The sequence below is a fragment of the Ochotona princeps genome, chromosome 22, assembly GCF_030435755.1.
Source record: "Ochotona princeps isolate mOchPri1 chromosome 22, mOchPri1.hap1, whole genome shotgun sequence".
Lineage (NCBI taxonomy): Eukaryota > Metazoa > Chordata > Mammalia > Lagomorpha > Ochotonidae > Ochotona > Ochotona princeps.
In genome coordinates this window covers 38,009,855-38,015,908 of record NC_080853.1, presented here as the reverse complement: position 1 = coordinate 38,015,908, position 6,054 = coordinate 38,009,855, and the positions used below count along the sequence as shown (strand labels likewise).

Sequence of the window (6,054 nt, the reverse complement as noted above, 5' to 3'; positions counted from 1 at the left end):
TGAGGGGTGCACCTGTTTGAAAGCATTTATTTATTTATTTATTTATTTATTTATTTATTTATTTATTTAAAAGGCAGAGAGAGCAAATGAGAGAATCTTCATCCTCTGGCTCACTCCCCAGATGACTGCACACCCAGAGGTGGACTGCGTTAAAGCCAGGAGTAGGTTCACACAGGACCTCCTTATGGGTGCAGGGCACAAGTGGTTGTGCCAGTTTCTGCTGCTTCAACAGGTGCAGTAGCAGGGAATTTTCTAGGAAGTGAGGCAGGAATGATTCAAATAGGCATCTGTATGGGGTGTTGCAGGCAGTGGCTTAACCTACTACGCCACAATACTGAACACCCACTCACCTCCCAACCCCTAGTGGCATTTTAAATGAAGCACCAAATGCCCACCTCTACTTCTTTTGAAAGCGTGAATATTAATAGCTGGTGAGATAAATCCACACCCAAAGATTTCTGTATTCTACCTGCAATAGAGTGTCACTTCTGCATAAGTGTTGCTCACAGCCATGGGCAGCAATGGGGAAAGACGCACAGAAGGACTGTATTGAATCAATTCATTTCTTTCTTTATTCATGGGACTGAATGTATCTCTGGGATAGACCTGCATTTACCCAATGTCGTTTGTTTTATCTGTGACTTACCCTTTAAGCAGGAACTGGAGTGAGTTTATTTTGCTGTGATTTCATTCTTTCCAACTTGAAATTATTATCATTTGGCATATCAGTCCTGTGTGTGTGTGTGTGTGCGTGCGTGTGTGTGTGTGTGTGTGTGTTGGAGCAAAGATGGAAGTCTACGAACACACATAACTGAAGCTGTCAAGCCTATAGCCTACCTCGCCATTTCTTTGTCAATAACCAATGTTCTCTCACCATGTCAGAGTTAGTAAATCATCTTGTGTTTAGGACATTCCATTTTCCTCTCACATCTCTGTTAGTCCTTACCACGCCCTGTGTCTCTTCGTCAGATCTGTTTCTAAAAATTGCATCACTCTTACCGACATTGGACATTCATTCTTGCTTATCCTTTGACTCAGCATTGCACAGATGTCATTCATAATTTGGGAATTCTACATCAACTCCTCTGACCAGCATTGGGAATGTGTGCCAAGTGAGTAGAATTCTTCCTGGGCACTATGGTATGTTGGCCAGCATCTCTGACCTAAACCCACCACCCAATTCTAGAATGTCTCTACATGGGACAGTTCAATTCCCGAATATATGTCCCAGTGTCCCTTCCAACCCCTAATCAACACACAAGAGGCTAAAATATAAGAGACAGAAATCCATCTCCATTGATATTGATAGAAGCCCTCCATTATCTGAATTACAACTGTGGGCAGGTCTCTTACGCCTTCAGAGTTACACTCTTACAAATTAGTTATCAGGCTCCAGACAGTTCTGACTCCATAACATAGCTTCTTCATGTGTTTAAGGAGATAATCCCTCTATCTTACTCCTCTAAAGGAAATTTTGAACATAAGAAATGTCTAAGTATATCTCTACCCATTGCCAAACTTTGTATGAATGAGAACCCATATGATTACTCTCTATTTGCTGACAATGAACTCTTTTTTCTGCGGGTAAAAGCACCATAGAACCAAGGATTGTGGCCGTCAGTATCCCTACTGGTTATGGTTCTCCTGCTTGCTGACAGGTACTATGTTTCCACGGTGTGTCACAGGCTTGTTGTCAGCAAGCAACATGGTCATGACACAATCCTTGGTCTTACGCTTTGGAGATAGTATGAATTCAGGGTTGGGATTTGGCACCGGGATCTTACACCTTGGGAAATCAAGAGGTTTTGAGAAGGAGCAATACAGACTGAATTTATCTGGTGTCATACCTGATGTCCTAGGAGCAGAGAATCCACAGGGAATTTTTCTGTGTAGACCAAGCAACGACCCATAGGGAAACAGTAAGATGAGGGTTTGAAGAAACCAGAGAGAACTGTGCCCAAGAGAGAAGCACCAGGGAGCTATAAACATCTTCCCAGCTCCTGTCTCTCAGAATGTGTTACCGTGAGCATGAGCAGATAAAAGTTATAAGAGTGGGAGAAGTTAGGGAGACATTGAGATGAATGTGGACAAGACTGCTTCCAGCTGTCTTGTCTGGAGTCAAAGCCTCCCTCTCCTGCAACAACCACTCAGGTGGGCTTTTTTACCACTGATCCCATCCAAGGGATTCCAAGGAGTCTACAGGTGGTGCAGAAAATGTCCCGGCAAACAGGGAACTAGAAGGTTTACCTGGGGAAAATCCTTGTCATCCAGGAGCTAAGAGATCACTGTGTGTGTTTTTCTGCTGGAGTGATGAATTCTTTAAAGTCTTTGTGTATCAGCAAAGGAAGAGAGCATTCAGAAAATTCAACAAGGTGAGGTGATGGGTAATATTAAAGAGATAATCATGGAACCTAGCTTGAGGAAGAAAAACAGGTGTGAAGTGAGGAACCTAGGTCCAAACATCTTTGCAGTGATGGAGTATAAAGGAACCAGTTGTTGTGTAGACAGAGTGGCAGACAGTCTTTTATTTTTTATTTTTTTTCTATATATTTTTTTATTATTATTTAACTTCATTAATTACATTGTATTATGTGACACAGTTACATAGATACTTGGGTTCTCCCACCCCTCCCCAAACCCTCCCACCATGGTGGATTCCTCCACCTTGTTGCCTAACCACAGCTCAAGTTCAGTTGAGATTCCCCCATTGCAAGCATATACCAAACATAGAGTCCAGTATCTTATTGTCCAGTCAAGTTCAATGGTTTCTTAGGTATACCTAAGAAGACAGTCTTTTAAAACTGGCATGTTTCAGTATTATTGCAGATTGGGAGGAAAGGATGAGACCAAGGAGTGCTCACTGACACTGTTCCAGCAGTACATGAGGTGCACATTCTTCAGTCATCTTCCCTGGGACCAGATACTCAGAATAAAAACACTATTTCATGTGCATAAAGGAACACACTGATGAGCTTTGCTTGTAGTCATTGCCTGACAGGTGAGTCTCAATGTATTTGTGATCTGGTCCTTCAGTTACTTCACTGTTTTATCAAGGTATTTGTTTCTGCACCATGGAGTCATAGTTGTTGTTATTCCTGCTTAATGCATTGCATGCTTTATAATGAAAGGATTGGAGTTTTCCCATCTCTGCTATCTACCTTCCAGTTCTCTCTCTGGACAGATGTGTCTATGGGCTTGTATGAAGATGTATACACCTTATGTGGTGGTCTATCTGTCATTTCAGTTATGTGGCCCCACTGCTATTAAAATCCCCACATGTCTACTTGACTCCGTACATTGACCTTTCTACATATTTCCACACTATTGTCATATCACTGGGATTCACTGTTGTGTCTTCAGCACTGTGTGTTACTGTGTAATAACAAAATGGGAGGCATTCTGTATTGTCATTTGGGCACAAATGGCCTTCATAAACATTTGACCTACGCACCTTTAGAGAAGCTCAAATGATATATTTTGGTTTTGCATCTCGGTTACACATGAAATGATCTCATCTCTAGGTCTTATAAATTTAATTAAGAATGCAATTGGAATCACTTAAGTATTGATCATTGACAACCAATTTTATGGAAGGATGTAACTCCTTTGAGTTCTCTTGTTGTATAGTGTGTCATCACATCATTTCACCTGATCTCAGTCCCCTGCCGCAGTTTCTCACATAATGTCTCACCGTCTTCATGATTTTTCTCTCTTCAATGCACATGGGTTCACATCCCTTTGTGGAAATGGACACTTCTCATGGCAGGTGCAGTCCTGCTCATTTGGATCTTGACGTGTAACAGTGCCAACAGAGGACAATGGGGTAGTGGAGCATCTGGCAGTGCCCTGCGAGGATCATGACCTGGGACCATTGTTTTCACTGTAACATGGTAGACTTGTGACAGATGAGAATAAATACAAAAGCTAGAACCAACAAAGGAAAGGTGGTACCCAAGCAAAGTGAGAAAGCAGACAGCCTCCTGCATAGCAAGGCGACATAAACAGGGAACAGACACAATCATCTTGTCTTCTATTTTATCTTTTAGAAGTCTGCATTTTGTGGGTCTTTGCCTTTGGTGTTGATACATTCTTTCATGCTGTGAAGGTCTTAATCCCAAAATAATACTATTTTTCCCTCAAAGTACACTGTCACCATCTGTTACTAACTTTTGCTTTCTCTGAAGTGTGTGTCAAGTAAGCATCCTGGTTGTGACCAAGTAAGCATCTGTTCCCTATGGGTCCCTCAAGATTCACCTGTATTCAAGAGATTTTGCCTCCATGAGTCTATTCTTTTTCTTACTGATACGTGTTTAGTGTTTTGCTTATTGTACAATGATCATGGACAGAAAAAAGAACATGACAATACCACAAAGAGAAGCTGAAGCTGACTACTTCTCTGGAACAGTATGTGTGTGGAGGGAGAGGAGTATGGGGTTAACCCAGCCAGGTGTCCTCACTGGTTTTCATGTCTGTCCCAATGGGAGTGCTGGCATCTCCAAAGAAAAACTCACCCATTATATGCTCTCTCCTTTTTTTCATTTCTTTTCTGTATATCATTTTCTTGCCATGGGAGAGCACCTAGGGAATTCAAGTATTCTCTGGACAATGGAGCCAACCCCTAATCTTTTCAGAATTGATGTAGGTGTTTGAAAATCAGAGTCACTATTGAAGACAGAAAAATCTTGTATCTCCTGGCTCACTGTAGTCATGAAGCAATCTGAAATCAGGAGTTCATGTGAGTCTCCCGCAGGGATACAGTGGGCCATTTTTGGCTGCTTTCCACAAGTTTGTATCAGGTAGCTGTATTAGGAGCTGAGCAGCTGGGGACTAAACTGTCACCCATAGAGAATGTTGGCATTGCAGACAGCAACTCATCTTGCTACACCGCAGTGGCAGACCACTGAAAGTTAATTCAGTTTATTACAGTGTCAACAGATAAGGAAATCTACATATATAAAGGATCACAAGAAGTCTCTGTGGCTATGAGAAAAAAAGTTTACTAAGTAGTTTGGCAGAGATAGACACAAATAAAAACACTGAATTCTCACCTAAGAATAATAGAAATAGAAAATTCATGGCAGGTGGGAAATAAAGGCTTGTGGTGTGTTCTTTTTATGTTTTTTACAGTACATCACATATATGAGAGGAGAAAATAACACCCGACTTTCAGAATTCCTTCTCCTGGGACTTACAGAGGACCCAGCCCTGCAGCCTCTCATCTTTGGGCTCTTCCTCTCCATGTACCTGGTCACTGTCAGTGGGAACCGGCTTATCGTTCTAGTCATACTCTCTGACCCCCAACTCCACACACCCATGTACTTCTTCCTTGTCAACCTGTCCTTGGTGGACTTCTGTTTCACGTTCACCACCATCCCAAGATGCTGGTTAACATCTAGACACAGAACCAAACCATCAGCTATGCAGGCTGCCTCGCACAGATGTTCTTCTTCATATTGCTTTTTTGTTGGATGACGTTCTCACAGCTGTCATGGCCTATGACCGGTTTGTGGCCATCTGTCACCCCCTGCACTACACAGTCATCACGAACCCCTGGCTCTGTGTGTGGCTGGTTCTGATACGTTGGATCATCAGTTTCCTCCATGCCTTGTTGCAAAGCTTAATGGTTTTGCAACTGTCTTCTGTCTGCACTTGGAAATCCCTCACTTTTTCTGTGAACTGAGTCAGGTAATCCACAGTGCCTGCTCTGACACTTTCCTTAATGATCTTATGATTTATAATGTGTCAATGCTGCTAGGTGGAATTCTCCTGGCCGTGATCCCATACTCCTACTCTAAGATCATGTCCTCCATCTGTGCCATCTCCTCAGCTCAGGGCAAGTATAAAGCCTTTTCCACCTGTGCCTCTCACCTCTCTGTTGTCTCCTTATTCTATTGCACAGGACTAGGTGTGTACCTTAGTTTTGCTGTTTCTCAAAACCCACGTTCAATTGCAACAGTCTCGGTGATGTACACAGTGGTGACCCCCATGCTGAACCCCTTCATCTACAGTCTGAAGAATGCAGACATCAAGAGGGCTCTGAAAAGATCTCTGTAA

The 6,054-nt window shown here is 42.5% G+C and overlaps 1 pseudogene; it reads left to right on the top strand.

The window, feature by feature from the left end:
- Positions 1-4,338: 4,338 nt before the first annotated feature.
- LOC131483037 (olfactory receptor 7A17-like) lies at positions 4,339-6,054 on the top strand (annotated as a pseudogene).